This window comes from Abramis brama, assembly GCF_963993115.1.
Source record: "Abramis brama genome assembly, chromosome: 17".
NCBI lineage: Eukaryota > Metazoa > Chordata > Actinopteri > Cypriniformes > Leuciscidae > Abramis > Abramis brama.
In genome coordinates this window covers 34,950,931-34,969,243 of record NC_139979.1, presented here as the reverse complement: position 1 = coordinate 34,969,243, position 18,313 = coordinate 34,950,931, and the positions used below count along the sequence as shown (strand labels likewise).

At 41.7% G+C, this 18,313-nt stretch overlaps 1 long non-coding RNA gene across 1 annotated transcript; it reads right to left on the bottom strand.

Moving 5' to 3' along the window:
• Positions 1-3,058: 3,058 nt before the first annotated feature.
• Positions 3,059-4,898, bottom strand: LOC311066648. The gene is made up of 5 exons (XR_014603118.1): positions 4,793-4,898; positions 4,283-4,608; positions 3,874-4,117; positions 3,419-3,614; positions 3,059-3,331 (listed from the first exon to the last, which is right to left on the bottom strand). It is a non-coding gene; the product is annotated as an uncharacterized lncRNA (long non-coding RNA).
• Between the last annotated feature and the right edge of the window lie 13,415 nt (positions 4,899-18,313).

Genomic DNA, 18,313 nt, shown 5'->3' with positions numbered 1-18,313 from the left:
CAAGGAACAGAAAAAAATAATTCAAAGAAACACTGCTTATTTATTCAAGCAGAAGATGACGTTCTCATTTTAAGAAAATGTTAATATTGCATTTTATTGTTCTCATTACTATTGATGAACATCAGATATACTGTAATAATTCCCATGTACACTGTGCTGTCAATTACCTTATAGAAAATATGACGCCTCGCACACCAGAATCATTCATAGATGCGTCGGATAAAAGTCCAATATGATCATATCAAAATATCCCTTTAACTGCTCGACCAAATGGTTGAGCACATTTTGAGTCACTACATTTTACTGAGAGGAGCACCTAACTTAACTCGAGCTGATTGAGCCGTCTCTACCACCTGGTTGAGGTATGTTATGCCAAAAAAATCCACTAGATGTCACAGTGTCAATCAACAGCACTTGTCACAACCATACTGTCTATGGTCACAACACTTCTTCTAACATGGATGTCAGAATCACTATCATAGGAACTGTTTTTGGTGAAATTTTGCAAGGTAACCATATTTTTCTGACATATTACACTGTAAGAGCCCTAACTTTACAAAATGATGTTACTTGGTGTCATGAAAAAACTTTAGTATGTTTTTAATATTTTTTTCAAAAACGTGCTCATCCAAACGGTTGATAGAAAAGCTAAGCTAATGTTTTCAGATCATCCATTTCTGCAGTCAGAATGGATTATTTGCTGAGAAATATAAACTTCTGATCATTCATAGCTATGAATATGACACAGCTGTTGTTATTTCTTTATGAATATACTGAGATAATTTCTTAAATATGTTTTTTTTTTTTTTTTTTTTTTTTGGGGGGGGGGGGGCCTGTTCATTAGAGCAGTTAAAACGTTATATGCCAGTGGGAATTCTTCCATTAAGCTTAAACACGGTACTTCTCCAAGATTCGAATTGCAGCGGGGAATACGTCAGGGTTGCCCCATTTCGCCATACTTGTTTATATTGACCACTCAGCTAATTACATTAAGAATAGTGCCTTGCAAGGAGTCGGTGTCATGGGAAAGGAGATCATCATCAGTCAATTGGCTGATGATACTACCCTTTTCCTAAAAAATTCAGACCAGATTCCCTTGGCTCTTGATACTATTAAAACATTCTCAGATGCTTCTGGGCTTCATCTCAATGTGCTCAAATGTGAATTAATGCCAATCAAAGAATTCTCTAATAATAAGAATATTTCTTAAACATAAGTCCTTATTTTTCGAAAACTGGTTTAAGAATGGGATCAATCTGGTTAGCCAATTATTTAATCAGGATGGTTACTTATTTACTTATCAAGAATTTCTCTCTCACTATAATATTCCTGTTACTCCAAAACAGTTTGCCACTGTATTTGGTGCTATCCCTAATGGTGTCATTATGCATTATGCTAATATTTAAGGGCCATAATAGTTTTTTGACAAGTTCTGAAATTCCTCTCCCAGACCCAGCTGACACGTATGTAGGCAGGATATGTTTTAAATCTGCATTAAAAAATAATAGAGATATTCGTTTTCTTTTTCTCAATGATTCTGTTTCCACTTCTCTTGTTGTTACAAAATGGAACACATTAGTGGAAAATATTTCATGGAAGAAGGTTTGGACTCTCCCTAACAAGTACCTATTGGTAAATAAGGTCAAAGAGATTTATTTTAAGCTTATTCATCGATATTATCCTGTCAAAACGTTCATGGTGTCAAAATTTAAATTAAGTATAGATGCAAATTGGACTTTTTGTGATTCACAACCAGACACTATATTACATCTTTTTTAGCATTGCGATCATACAAGAAAACTTTGGCAAGACATCTGCCAGTTCATTGTAAACTATATATATAAAGACTTTGAGCTTTATTTCAAGGATGTTTTATTTGGGTTTTTCATTTTTGAGAAACAATATGAGAATATATTTTTTCTTTGCAACTTAATTATTTTGCTTGCACAATTTTTTATCCACAAGTGTAAAATTATGAAAGTAACCCCCAATTTTTCTCACTTTCAAGAAGATGTTAAGATTAATATCAAATCCTTATCTACCTCTTGTAACAAAAAGGCAACTAAAATTTTGAATGTATGCTCATTTTTTGGCGTTTTTGTATAAATCTTTTATTATATTTATTATTATTCTATTATTATTATTTTATGTTTTGTGGGGAGAATATTTATTTATTTATTTAATTTTTAACTGATACTTCCTCATTTTGTAATTTAATTTTCTATTTATTTTCTTTAACTTAATTTTATTTATTTATTTTATTATGTGATGTAATATTTATCAGTCCCTGAACCTCTGGCTTTCTTCTCTGGTTTATGACTTTTCACTTTTGTATTTTGGAAGTAAATGTTTAATAAATAAAAAAAATATTCCAATTTCCACCGCTACACTCACAATTTGTTTTTAAAAAAGTATGCATTTATTTGCCCCTTTTGGATATTTTTTTAAGTTAATATAATGAATTCATAGAATTAATGTGTGGAAATCATAATTACCAGAGGTAATTACTTCTTAAATGACAAATGCTGGTGTACTAACATTACTAAAATCCGCCATGTCCGTTGCCGAGGGGTGTGGAGGAACTCAACGGGGTTCGGCTAATGAGGAACTCTACTGGAGGAAGAATGGCGCACGTATCCACTCCATAGGAGGGGAATGGCGCAGCAAGCCGACACTTCGAGCGGGGCTTACGGTGTTGACTGGCTTCTATGCAAAGAGAGCACATGGGAAGCTACCGGCTCGACACGTAGGCTATAGAATCTAGCAAACGTGTTTGGTGTCGCCCAGCCCACAGCTCTACAAATATCTGTCAGCGAGGCACTCTGTGTCAGCACCCAGGAATAAGCTACACGCCGAGTGGAATGGGCTCGCAACCCGGGGGGGTATGGTGCATCTTGGGATTGGTATGCCAAGACGATGGCATCCACTATCAAGTGGGCCAACCTCTGCTGGGAGACAGCCTTTACCTTCTGCTAGCCTACAGCGAGTCGTCTCACGCTTGAATTATTTAAAGTCATATTGAAATGCTCACAAAGGAATCAATAAGAGGAATCGAAATTTTAATTTTATTACAAGTATTCGATTTTCAGAATTGGTATCGATTTTCGATTACCAACCCTACTCGAGACTGGATACATCTGAGACAGACATTAACTCCAGGAGGGATTGACCGGAGAACGATGGCGTCTCAGAATTGGATGGATCTGCATTAACCGGCAGCTCGACTCCAGATGGACACGGATCGACTGAAGACACTCAGTCAAACCCGGATAAATCAAGGGTTTTCAGGCCCTGCCACTCATCTTGGATTGCAGCCAAGTTGCCCCCTGATCTGCAGGTTTGAACAGAGCAAGTGAGTTTGCAAACATGCAAACATAACATTGCCATAGAGACAATGTTGTGTCAAATAAATTCTTACCTCTCTAGAGGCTCCTTGAAATGCCTCACCAGGTCTGCCACATCATCATCACCAAAGGTGAGACGGCTGGCCTGGTCTTCTGGCCATGTGTCAGGGTTTAGGACTCTGACAGACTCTCATCCTTCAGCAAACCACCAAACCTGGCTTTGAGGTCTCCCACGCCGATGTTGATGGCCGCCTCCATGTGCTGCCTCCGCTGGGGATTAGTGAGAAATAACACACACGTCACACACACAGAGAGAGGCAGACAGACAGACACACACCAACACAATGAAATGTCTGGCCATTTGTCAGTCTCTATTTTTTTTAAAGACTTGTCCAATCTTCACTGCATTTCCCTCCTTATCCTCTAATTGTTTGTATTGTATTGTGCAACGAAAACATTGATTCTCACACTGAGAATCTGTCTAACCCTAACCCCTAACCCATCCTAACAAACTCTCATCCTAACACACCTGGAATCTCCTCTCATCACCCTTCTGCTGAGCAAGCATGGTCTGGATCTTCTCCAGCATGCCTCCTGCCTTTGCCCTAAACTTCAGTGCTTCCAGTCTGGCCACTGTCGTCCTCAACTCTGATGTGGCTCGGGGGAGGATCGGGTCATTCCTTTGCAAGGCTAAGTGAGGACAGCTCCTCAAACATGGCAGAGAGAAAATGGCAGAATACACAAAAGAGTGCATTCTCCATTTCCCACTTTATCTGTTAAGAAGTGAGTAAACAAGTGCACAGTAAACGTGTTAGTTAATTTAAGTTTATTTATTTTTCTCCTCAGACATCTGTCAATTACTTGATTCTAAAAGTTCATTTGAGTTTTTAACCTATTTTTGTAAATTAGGGGTATTAAATTTACTGAGTAAAACTGACCTTTTTTGAGCTTCCGCTGTTGTTGATGCTACGGCCAGACGCTCCATGTGCCGCAGAACAACTGAGTACTGGCCTTGGTCATTGTCAAGGTCCTCTTGTCCATGCCATAAGAACACTTTGAGGGCTCAGTGGACATGGGGGATCCGGCGAGTTCCCTTGACGCTAGCCGGTGTACAAATATCCACACCAAGCTCTTGTCCGAGACATAGATCTCTCGTTTGGATTTTCCACTGAAGTGATAAGTCTTCCATATCAGATGTAGAAGAGCGTATACAACAGACACCTTTGGCTCTTTCTTTTGAACGGTCAGTATTGCCAGCTCTAGTCTGTGAAAGTAAGAAAATAACAAACAAACAATTCACTGTCTCTCTCTTGTGCCAAAATGAAGTTGCAATAAATGAAAGCATAGAATTTGTGTTTGAATTGGTGTACATCATGCAACAATTTATAATTATTGCAGGCCTATTCAACTTTACACAAGAATAAAACCTATAAAGAGAAACAGCTTACCTATGGGAGCATGGGAGTGCTGAAGGGTCTGTTGTCCGACCAGGAGATCCTTCCCATCCTCCAACAAGCACACATAAACAATCTCACATTTGGTGTTGGATGTATCAGTGTCTCCGTCTTTTAGAACGGCTAGATACTTCACGGCTTTCAGCTTCGCTGACAGGCTCTCTCTCATTATGTCAGCAATTTGACCGATCATCTCCGCACATCTTGCATCATTGTCGTATGTGGGATTAATGTCAACTCGTGTTAACTCATGTGGTGGAGTCTGATAAGCGACCCAAATTTGACGAAAGGTTCTTCTTCTTTCGCAATGAAGTATGCAATGTTTATCTTTATTTTCAGCTGCTTCTTCTCCTCCTCAGATAGCAGCACTTGCCTCTTCAAGGCTGCGGACACCGTGCTCGATGCTTTCTCCTGTCTCGGCAGGCACAGGTCTCTACACTGGATATGCCGCCGCGAGATGTTATGTTTCGTTACGCTATCTTTTTTCAGATGCGGATTTTCTGACACGAACAATGAGTTACCAGCCTGTTTTTGTGATGTGACGTGAGCAACCCGTCTGTCTTCTAGTAGCTGTGCCAAGAGAAATCTGAATCATTCCCTTCCGAATCTTGCAGAGACGGAGATCGTGAGTAGGAGCTGTCCATGAGCTACAGTAGGAGCAGGAGAAACTTTTGCTAGGTATTCTGATTAATTATTTTGTCATTTTGCCTCCACGTCCCCCCGATTGCCTGCGAGCTTCTCCTCCTGTCCATACGGTAATCTCTCTACTGTGCGACAGAGAGCGCGTGGTTATGACGCAATCGTTAGCCTATTTTTACAAAAACTGCATCTACAGGGCCAGATACAAGGTAATGGAGCCTTTTATACATTTTCGTGTTTCTTTAGAAATAAATAATGGACAAATGGAGTCTTTAAACGCCTCAGATGTAAAGTTATTCGCTGTCAAAGTGACGCCAAAATGAATGGGAGTCAAGGGAATTCTAACAGCAGGTGATGTAAGGGTTAATGCCCGACGAGGTGTCCATTATCAGGTATTAATGGACGACGGCGAGGCGTGAACCGTCCGACGCGCTGCGGAGACGGTAGCGGTTGACGCGCGTTCACGGAGATGGATGCTGGCGTATGACGTAGCGTAGGAAGCGTCGTGACGTAGAACGAACGTAGAGTTTTGTTTTGCTCTGCTCTCTGGCTGCGCTGTCACGTCCGTTCTACGTCACAACGCTTCCTACGCTACGTCCTACGTCATACGCCATCATCCATCTCCGTGAACGCGCGTCGACCGCTACCGGAAGCCAGTTATTTTAGTTTATAAAGTTTTAAATATGTATATTTTTACAACAAAACCGCACAGATTACCCTCAGAAGGCCTTCGTTTATGGATTACTTTTGTGAAGGATGCATGCACATTTTGGGACTTCAACGTTGTGGACCCCATTGCTTCACATTATAACCACTGAAAGATCTAACACATTTTCTAAAATAACTGAAAATGTGTTCGTCTAAAAAAAAGATTGACATATGCATCTCGAACGGCTTGAGGGTGAGTAAATCATGGGTTAAATATCATTTTTGGGCGAACTATCCCTTTAATATATCAAACATGTTTATTTGTATTCATTTTATTTTCGTTGGCTGCCAACAAGACTCTTTTTTGGTCATTGTAGGGAACTGTACAAATACCCGTGACCAATCCACTGCGCAAAAACACTACGTGAACTCACTCGAGGCCCAGAGAGAAGGAAATTAATAATGGAATAAAGTCGTTATTTTTGTGTTTTTTTAGCTCACAAAAAGTATTCTCGTCGCTTGATAAACTTAAGATTAAGTCACTATAGTCACTTGGACTATATTAACGATCTCTTTAATAACTTTTCTGGGCCAGCAAGTTTCAGTCCCTTAGAAGCCTATGGAGGAGTGATCCAGCTGTCAGATTTAATCAAAAAGATCTTAATTTGTGTTCCGAAGATGAACGAAGGTCTTACGGGGTTGGAACAACATGAGGGTGAGTAATTACTGACAGAATTTTCATTTTTGGGTGAACTAACCCTTTAAGTTTAATAGTTTTAACCATATTGGCCAATGTTATTACAAAATCCCAACAATAATTATTGTGAATCTTTTATATTAAAGAGACTCATTATCAATTTAAATAAATGTGAGCATGGTGAACGTGATTTCACCAAGTACCAAGTTCCTGGATCAACATCTTTGAGGGACAAGTTTACAGTTTATGTCAAGTTTAGGCTTAGAACCAGGGGTGCCTCAACATCAGTGTTATTCACCTATCATTTCCCTCTGATTTTAGGCAAAAGTTATGGGTATGTATAGGTTTAGGGGTAGGGATAGGGTAAGGACTTAATTTTGGGACATGAATGTTATTCAGGGATCAACAAAATATGTTGGCAAAATCATGGTGACCGTGCTGCATTGTGCTCGCTCTGTTCCCTTTAAAGGCCATATAATTAGATTATTAGTAAGGCAACAATATCCATTTTGCTTTAGTGCATAAAACACAAAATATGAGGAAAAAAGTGTTAAGCGAGTTAAAATGATTGACAGGATAACATTAAGCATTAAAACATTATTGCCTACTAAATATTGTATAGTAAAAATTAATTTATTGTAAAATAAATTTATTGTAAGTAAAAATAATAATAAAGTGTTTATAAAAACCTTATGAGTAGGCTAGTATACTTACACAAAGTCAAAGACTCAAAGCCCATCATTTTATTCTTGCAAAAGTTTTCAAGTGTCTGAAACACTAACAGGAGGGATAGAACTTTTTTTTTTTTTTTTTTAAATAAATGTATAACATTTGTACATTTTTAAGATGATACTGAAGAGCACTGTCAAAAATGTTGGTCTAAAATCTCATATATGTGTTTAGTTTACTAAATATCTGGTGATAGACAAGGGCACATCATATTATTCACCATTTAATGCCCCATGAAAAGAAAACAGAAAAAATAACCAGTGGGCCTCTTCACACTAGGGGCTAAGCATTTTTGCTATGTGTTTTTGAATGTACAGTATATAACAAGCAAAAATCTAACCGAAATTTACTGGCTGCATGCATGGATTTTGCTTCTTCATCATCATGTCCCTTTGGGTCAATCACAAACACCTGGCTGGATGCGGCGTGGAGATACTGTGCAAGATAAAAAAAAAAAAACCTAAATGGATAATAGATAATTAACAGATAATAGATAACTAAATAGTTGACTAAATTTCATACATGAAACTATGAAACTAAACTTGATTCATTCATTCATTCAACTAATCCAGACTCTTGTGTGTGGTGTAGACACAGCCTTTGTTTGTTTATACTTGAATTTTGATGGCTGGTATTTGAAGTCTTGGCTCATCTGAATTCATCTGAATTATGAACATCCTCTATAGAATAGAGTAACTATGTCTAATCATAATGTATTAAAAAAGGACCATAAAATGTATTCACCAAAAACATCCAATGATTCTTGTCGACATTCAGGAATACACACTCGCTTGTCTTTTTATAAATTACATATACATTTTAAATTTTTTTAAATAAATAAAATTTAATTAATTTCTTTCTAAATTTCGATCTTAAATTGCAATTTAAAAAAAAATTACAATTGCAAAAAAATGTTTCACTGATCTTTTCATCTGATGATAGATAGATAGATTGATAGATTGATAGATAGATAGATAGATAGATAGATAGATAGATTGATAGATAGATAGATAGATAGATAGATAGATAGATAGATAGATAGACAGACAATATTAAATGTGTTTTGAGTTAATATGAACAAAAGCTTTATTTTGACAGACTACCAAGATTATGCATCATCTGATGTTGTGTATACCTTCCTTGCAGAGAGTTAACCCTCTGAGGTCTGAGCTGTTTTCTGGGCCCTGGAGGTGTTCTGACATGCTCTGACATTTCTGGTTATTTCTGTTACTTGTGACATTTTCATGGCTAAAGTCTAATTACACTGTATTCAGCACAAACTCTGCTACAATAATATATCAGCAGCATGTATGTAAAAGTTTGTAGTTTTGAGATAATGACATTTATGCGTGGTTTTTGAAAATACAAAAAAAAATTCTCACTGAAATAAGGCCATGAAACCCATACTGATTATTTCTTCACAAGACTTTTGAAAATTGTATGACGTAGCCTAGAATATTTGCTGCAAAACTATGTGAAAATCACCCTGACTGCTCATTCAGATAAGACAATATATTGATTTAAAAATTTTACGACGTGTTTTGTGTGAAAAAGCCTTATGCGAGAGCTCATTAATATGTAAGCTTTTCTCACCTGAGAAAGACAAAGAACCTCCCCTAACGGCCCTATTAGGAGCTATCAGGCCCCTATCATTCTGAGCAACCTTGCACAATACTGTAAATGAGGAGATTTAAAAAATAATGGCTTTTAAATTGTTTGGATTTATTTACAACACAACATAATCCAAAGATACACAACAAATGCCAAAAAAGCACTTCAAAGACAGAGACCTTTGTGCCATTCCTAAAAACATTGTACATACCTTTCATTTCCAAGATTTTCACTTTACCATGTTCACGTACTGAGACTCATGTGAATGTTGAAGTCCTCAGTGGCATCTGGGACCTGAAAAAAAAAAAAGTGAACATACTGATATCAAGAGAAAGGCCTGCACGATTTTGGAAATAAATATTAGATTTTTCTGGTTAAAATTGCTTTTTAAAATTCCTTTTTAAAATTCACAGAATACACACACACACACACACACACACACACACGTTTCCAACGATATATAATATAATGAACACCAGGTTTGTTGTGCCTTGTAGGCATAAGGTATATGCGCAGTGCGGATAAAATAATAATAACAATAAATAACCTATAGCAGCCTATAAATCTTCCAAAAGAAGCTAGAGAAAAATATATTGATTATCATGTTACTTCAAATGTTTCCATCCGTTATGATGATATGAAATGAGATAATAATAAAAACATGAAGCCGTTTGGTGCGTTTTGCTTTCATCCAAAATGTGATACATTCAAACGCGATCGCTTGCAAAATATGATACATTCAAACGCAATCGCTTGCAAAATATGATACATTCAAACGCGATCACTCTCAAATATAAAACATTATGGTTACCATAAACATATCTATGTTTGAGCAGATATCCACAAACACAGTAAACACGGGTCTAAATATTATAATATTCCCCATATATCTAGCAACAGTTCAACTGCAACGTGACATTTATGCAACAATAACAAACTAGGCTATGTAAGAATTTCTTACCTTATCTTTCTTGTCTTCAAATCGCGTTCTTCTTCTTCTGAGGTAGCCTAAATCCAATGTAAGCTCAGGCACGTCTTTCAAACTCGACGAAAAGTGAAGTGAAGTGTTTTGTTGTTGAGGTAACGAGCGCGTTCGCGTTCCATGTGGAGATTTGCATGTGAATATCTTTTGCGCGAGTAGGCGTGGCCAAATTAACTGTAATGAGCAAGCGTTTGAGAAGCTGGACATCTTGTTGGTTTTATACAAATTACTTAAACAGAGAATATTTGTTTTCGTTTTGAATCCGATCATTTAAAAGTACACACTTAAATGTTTATAAAGGTATATGGCTCATAAATGTGTGACAAGTATTCGCTGAGTTTTGTTTCAGTTTATAGACGTGCTCAAGAAAAAAAAGTTCACCGCGACGGAGAGGCAGAACGCACACCCTGTTTATTTTCTTTATTTTACAAAAGCACAATGTTTTGATTTGATTGTAAGTGGACACATACAAAAGGAGAAATATCACAGATTCTTTTTTTATATTTCTTTTTTCTGTATGACCATAAATGATGGAGTAATTTAAGTTTATAGTGCTACAATGTGGAGAAAATCCGGCAAAACGCGTCGGCGCGTTTGTCGACCTCAGAGGGTTAAACATCTTTGTAGTGAAATCAGCTGGACGCAGGAACCTCTTTCGGTGTAATATGTGATTCTTTACGATTGAGAACCACTGCTCCACATGGCAATTTGTCTCCCTTGTTTTTATTTCTTTACTACTCTCTTTGGAGAATCTGCTCAGGTCCCCAAGCAACATGCCACTCCAAAGGGGGAAATGCCCATGTAGTTGCGTGAGGAAATTGATGATCCCTGGGCAGTAGAATTCATTATTTGTGCCACTCTCTGTCTGTGTGCACCTGGTCTTCTCTAGAATACCATTGAATAAAAGTGTGAAGGGAGATTTGCCACATATTGTCTTGATTTTGCTGCTCCTCTCCATGTCTTCTACGTATGGTGGAAGTGTTTCATCCATAGTAGTAGGTTTGGACTTCAGGATTTTTTGGTCCAGTGTGTTCTTTGCTGCCATAACTGCATTGGACTTGTTTGCTGACATGAACAACATAGCCATATCCTGAAAGTGGTTAAGTGCTTCTTGTAGGGTGGTCCTTTTAAAAACAAGGCCAAAACAATAGGTGGCATATTCCTTTACAGCATACTCACCAGTTTTCTTAGAAAATCCTTAAGTTACAGCCTTTATTATATGAGAAGAACAAAGATGGAGCACTGTGAAATTGAAAGCATCTGCACTTTTCACTTTTTGGCTGACAATTAAATGTGCTCTGTTTAAGAAGGATGAGACACTATTGAAGGCCAGGAGGACACTACCAATGAGTGCCCAGCTAAAATCGGTCTCAACCTGGTGGACCTTCCGTGTCGTTATCTGGCCTAGTTGTCTCAGTGTTTCCATCTGCCAAAATGTGAGAGTTGGTATGGAGTGCTCATTTGATATGAACTCAGACACAGGAAGGGGTGGCTTATCTTTCCCCTTTCCAGGAAGAACAAGAGCATAATAGAGAATCCTTTTGGTTTGGTTGGGGATGCGTGACATGACACTGCCTGTAGCATCTAGATGCAATGTGACTGGGGGTGAGTTTTTTAAATGATCTGCCAGTATTCGTAGACCACAATCTGTGTACAAGTGGACACCAAATGGGTCCACTTGTAAGTGTTGGATATAGCCTGCCACTTGAGAGGCAGTACCACTGCACTCCTTCATTATCTTCTGACAGAGCATCATCTCCATGATAACATCATCGTGGAGTCTGGTGCTTTTCCTGACTTCGCTAGAGATTACCCTTAAGACGTCCATAGAAAGGCATCTGGAGATGTTACCAGCCAAGATCTCGTCTGGTGGTGAGTTTCTCAGTGATTTACAGTAGTGCTGGCTTACTCCTTTTTCTAATTCTGCAGCAATTTTTCCTCTTTTGGTGAATTTGGCATTTCTGAATTTCAAATCTTTTTCTTTGTGGGTCACTTCGCCAATTCGTAAAACATGGATATCAATATGCTTCTGGCATGGTTTGGGCTTTGTTTGAATGGTAAATTTGTATTTTGCTGAGCAATCTTCAAAAATACAGATGGAAGTGCCTTGAAATAAGGTGCTCTTTTTTTACGACTCTTCCTGCATTTTACATGCTGATACTTAAATGCCAGTACACAGCAGGGATTTATGTCACGGTTCATAAGTCCATTGTCTTCTTCTTGTCTCGTGTTCTGTTGTCATGTGTGTGTTGTGCATTGATTGTGTGGGCGGGTCGTCTGATCAGCGATCATCAACAATTAAGCTCATCACTCCCGTCACCAGCTGCAGCTCATCTCATCACCCCATAAATACTCACCACTTTCTCATTTCCCCTGTCAGATCGTTGTATGTGGTTTCCCGGTTGTGTTCCCAGTCTTCGTGTCGAGTTGTGCCTGTCCTGTTCCTGTTCCTGTTCGTGTTCCCTTGGATTTGGATTATTCGTCACCTGGGATTCTCACCGCACCACTTCACCGTCTGCACTGGAACATCTGACCATCGGGGTCCCTGCGTTACCATCCTGTCTCAGCTGTTATTTGTTCCTTGTTCAGTCACTTCAATAAATGAGTATACTTGCAATTGCTTCCTCATCTTTTACCGTTACAGAACGATCTGACCCTAAACATGGAAGCAGCGAGTGGATCCTCCAGTCCAATGGAAGATTTTCTGAATCAATGCATGAAGAGGATGGACACGCAGGAGAAGAATCTCCATGAGACAGCTCGCGCTGTTCAGGCTCTGGTAACGCAGGTGTCCGGGCTCACCCAGCAGCTACAACAACCACAGGGTCCCGCTGCGCCACCCGCACCGCCGATTCCCCCACCACCATCAGCGGACCCATCCCAGTCAGAGCCCCGCCTGCCGATCCCGGAGGCTTACGCAGGTGAACCCAATTACTGCCGATCTTTTCTGACCAGATGCTCTATGCATTTTTCTCTGCAGCCCCGTACTTTCCACGACGAGCGAACCAAGGTCGCGTTTGTTCTGGCGCTTCTGACTGGGAAAGCGGCGCTTTGGGGAACGGCGGTGTGGGAGAATCAGGGAGAATGCTGCTCCTCGTTCCAGAGGCTCTCCGAAGAAATGAAACAGGTGTTCGACCGTTCCGTGTCCGGACGTGAGGCTGCCAGAGTATTAGCCGACCTTCAACAAGGAGAAAGATCCGTATCTGACTTTTCGATCGAGTTTCGCACTCTGGCAGCCGAGAGCCAATGGAACGAGGAGGCGCAGTGGGACATGTTCCTGCATGGGCTGGCTGACCGCGTCCAACGAGAAATCTACGCCATGGACCTTCCGGCCAGATTGAGTGATCTCATTGCCCTGGCGATAAGAGTGGATGGTCGTCTTTCTCGAGCTGATCGACGTCTTCAGTCCCAGCGGGTCCCGGGAGGGATCGAGGGACAACGATCCAGAGAGAGGGACGCGGTCAGCCCCGTCGAAGATCACGAGCCCATGCAGGTGGGTCGAGCCCGGCTTTCCCGGGAGGAGAAGGAAAGGCGGAGATCCCTGGGCCTTTGCATGTACTGTGGGAGAGCGGGACACTTTGCTTACAGCTGTCCGTTAAAAGGCCCAGCCCGGCAGTAAATATGAGGCTACTGTCGGGTGGGATCTCTGCCGAGAAGACCTCATCCACATCTACTCTCCTTCCGGTAAGGCTCCGATGGTCCTCTCACCTTCACGACTGTCGAGCACTTCTGGACTCTGGGGCTGAAGGTAATTTCATGGACTACACTTTTGCACTCAAGTTTCAAGTTCCCCTCAGATCCCTCACACATCAGATAGCAGTTCACGCACTCAACGGTCAAGAACTCCCCACCATTTCACTTGCCACCGAAGACATCACCCTCATCACATCAGGCAACCACACGGAAACCATCTCATTCTACATCATGGACACTCCTCTTGCACCCATCGTCCTTGGTCATCCCTGGCTCACCCGTCATAACCCCAGAGTGGACTGGTCATCACAATCTGTGTCTTCGTGGAGTAGCTTTTGTCATAAGTCTTGTCTAGTGTCTGCCTGTCCGTCTGTTTCTGTCCCTGTGTTTCAGGAGGAGACAGTGGAGTTATCTAACGTGCCCGCGGAGTACCTGGACCTGAAGGAGGTGTTCAGTAAGTCTCGGGCTGCTTCTCTTCCTCCGCATCGTCCCTATGACTGTGCTATAGAGTTATTACCAGGTACGTCTCCGCCTAAGGGCAAGTTATATTCACTCTCTGTTCCAGAGAGAGAGGCCATGGAGAAATACATTTCTGATTCTCTAGCAACGGGGTTCATCCGTCCTTCCTCTTCTCCAGCGGGGGCGGGATTCTTTTTTGTGGGGAAGAAGGATGGGTCGCTGCGACCTTGTATTGACTACCGGGGGTTGAACAACATCACGGTAAAGAATACTTATCCTTTGCCGTTGATGTCTTCAGCTTTCGAGAGGTTGCAGGGAGCATCTATCTTTACGAAATTGGATTTACGAAACGCTTATCATTTGGTCCGCATCAGGGAGGGGGATGAGTGGAAGACCGCTTTTAACACCCCCAGGGGGCACTTTGAATACTTGGTTATGCCTTTCGGCCTTTCCAACTCCCCAGCGGTCTTCCAGGCACTTGTCAATGACGTGTTACGAGACATGGTCGATCAGTTCATTTATGTCTACCTGGATGACATATTGATTTTTTCTTCGTCTCTCCAGGAACATGTGCAACACGTCCGACAAGTGCTTCAGAGGTTGCTAGAGAATGGGCTTTTTGTCAAGGCGGAGAAATGCGTTTTTCATGCACAGTCTGTTCCTTTCTTAGGTTACATCATCTCGGTTGAGGGAATGCGCATGGATCCTGAGAAGGTTAAGGCTGTGGTGGATTGGCCAAACCCAGATTCCCGTAAGGCCCTACTGAGGTTTCTGGGGTTCGCCAATTTTTACCGGCGTTTTATTCGCAACTTCAGCCAACTAGCCGCACCTCTGACCGCCTTGACCTCCCCCAGTACTACGTTCAGGTGGTCAGACGCAGCCTCGGCTGCGTTTGCCAAACTGAAGGGTTGCTTTGTTTCAGCCCCTATTCTGATAACCCCTGATCCATCACGTCAGTTCGTGGTGGAGGTCGATGCGTCAGAGGTGGGGGTAGGTGCAGTGTTATCCCAGCGTTCTCCTTCAGACGACAAGATGCATCCTTGCGCGTTTTTGTCACATCGTTTATCCCCTGCCGAACGTAATTATGACATTGGCAACAGGGAGTTGTTGGCAGTCAAGTTAGCATTGGAGGAGTGGCGCCACTGGTTAGAAGGGTCGGGGGTACCTTTTATCGTCTGGACCGATCACAAGAATTTGGAATACATTCGGACTGCTAAAAGATTGAACTCCAGGCAGGCTCGGTGGGCTCTTTTTTTCGGTCGTTTTGACTTTACTCTCTCGTACCGCCCGGGTTCTAAGAACATCAAACCCGATTCTTTATCGCGCATTTTTGACCGTTCCGAACGCCCGTCTACTCCCGAGTGCATTTTACCAGAGAATCTATTCATCTCTTCACTCACATGGGAGGTCGAATCGAAGGTCAAGAGAGCCTTAGAAGGGGTAACGCCTCCGACTCGTTGTCCACCGAACCGTTTATTTGTGCCTGAGGGTCTACGGTCCAGCGTTATTCAGTGGGGTCATTGCTCCAATGTGGCTTGCCATCCAGGAGTTAATCGTACTCAATTTTTAGTCAAGCAACGATTCTGGTGGCCTGGTATGGCTCGTGACGTTCACAGTTTTGTTTTGGCTTGTTCAGTCTGCGCCATGGGTAAGACTTCCAATCGGCCCCCGGATGGGTTACTTCAACCGCTGCCGGTGCCTTCGAGACCCTGGTCCCATATCGCTCTAGATTTTATCACCGCCCTCCCACCCTCCCAGGGTCACACGGTAGTTTTAACCGTGGTGGACCGGTTCTCGAAGGCGGCCCATTTCATTCCCTTGCCCAAATTACCCTCAGCCAAGGAGACAGCGTTGATTGTCGTTAACCACGTCTTTCGGCTTCATGGCCTCCCGACAGACGTGGTTTCTGACAGAGGACCCCAATTTGTGTCCAAATTTTGGAGAGAGTTTTGTAGACTTCTGGGGGCGACTGTCAGCCTGTCCTCCGGGTTTCATCCCCAGAGCAATGGTCAGACCGAACGAGCCAACCAAGATTTGGAAAGAACGTTGCGATGTTTAGTGTCCAAGAATCCTTCCTCTTGGAGTCAGCAACTGTCTATGGTGGAGTACGCCCACAACACGTTGCCAGTGTCATCCACGGGCCTATCACCGTTTGAGTGTAGTGTAGGGTACCAGCCACCTATTTTTCCTAGTCTGGAATCCGAAGTCGCGGTCCCCTCCGCCCACGCCTTTGTCCAGAGGTGTCACCACACTTGGACTAGAGCCCGTGAGACTCTACTCCAAGTGGGGGCACGCACCAAGGCCAAAGCCGATCGCCACCGGCGTAGGCCTCCCGTATATGTCGTCGGTTCCAAAGTGTGGCTTTCTACTAAGGACATTCCGCTCCGCTCCGTTTCCAATAAACTTGCACCCAAATTCATTGGCCCGTTCTCTGTCACTAAAATCATTAGTCCGGTGACAGTCCGCCTCAATCTTCCTCCAGTGTACAGGAGGATTCATCCCGTCTTTCATGTGTCTAAAATTAAACCCGTTTTTTTTGCACGCATTAATCCGCCAGCCCCGGTTCCCCCCCCGCCGCGACTCGTAGATGGGGAAACTACTTATTCGGTTAATCGTGTTCTGGACTCGAGGCGAAGGGGACGCGGATTTCAGTACTTGGTGGACTGGGAAGGTTACGGTCCGGAGGAGAGAAGTTGGGTACCTGCTAGAGACATTCTGGATCACTCCCTTATCGATGATTACAATCGACAGGTAAGGGAGCCTGGGAACGCCAGGAGGCGTTCCTAGGGAGGGGGGTACTGTCACGGTTCATAAGTCCATTGTCTTCTTCTTGTCTCGTGTTCTGTTGTCATGTGTGTGTTGTGCATTGATTGTGTGGGCGGGTCGTCTGATCAGCGATCATCAACAATTAAGCTCATCACTCCCGTCACCAGCTGCAGCTCATCTCATCACCCCATAAATACTCACCACTTTCTCATTTCCCCTGTCAGATCGTTGTATGTGGTTTCCCGGTTGTGTTCCCAGTCTTCGTGTCGAGTTGTGCCTGTCCTGTTCCTGTTCCTGTGCGTGTTCCCTTGGATTTGGATTATTCGTCACCTGGGATTCTCACCGCACCACTTCACCGTCTGCACTGGAACATCTGACCATCGGGGTCCCTGCGTTACCATCCTGTCTCAGCTGTTATTTGTTCCTTGTTCAGTCACTTCAATAAATGAGTATACTTGCAATTGCTTCCTCATCTTTTACCGTTACAATTTACTTTTGTGAATGCTTCATACAAGACATCTGTCGAGTTAGGCCTGCATGCATGTGGCTTTATTTTTTTCCAGGTTTTTGTTTTTATGGCCACTACAAAACTCTTTGGACCTGGTCTTGTTTTCCTCCATTTTCCCATGTCTGTCTCATCATCATCCTCATCTTCATCCGTAGTTTTGTTCTTGTCTCCAGCCTCATCTTTCCTGTCACAAGTATAATCCTCGTCCCTCCTTTCCTTTGTCCCTTCACTTGCCTCATCAACTTCATAATTTTTCTTAACATTTTTCCTATCTTTAAATAAAAAATAAATAAAAATATGTGGGTCAATCCCTAACTGCATTTTGCTTAATAGCTTGCATATTAATATTACTATTATAAAAGCACATATTGATACCTTATTCTGCATGACCATATTCTAACCCTAACCTCCCTTAATCCTAAACTTAACAACTACCTTACTATTAATAAGCATTCATTGCTTGTGTAATAAGACATTAGTTACAAGCTAATAAATAAGATGGCAATGTGCTATAAAGTAGTTTATTAACTAGTTGCTTATTAGCATGCATATTTAGAATGTTGTTTTTTTATTATTACTTGCCTTATTCTGCACGACCATATTCTAACCCTAACATCAAATGTAACAACAACCCGACTAACTATTAATAAGCAGTAATTAGGAGTTTATCGGGACAAAAGTCGTAGTTGCATACATTAAAACTAAAGATGCAATATTTGTTCAGTTATTTCACTTTAATAACAATGAAAATGACTTATTAATTGCCATTTAAGTGAAATTACT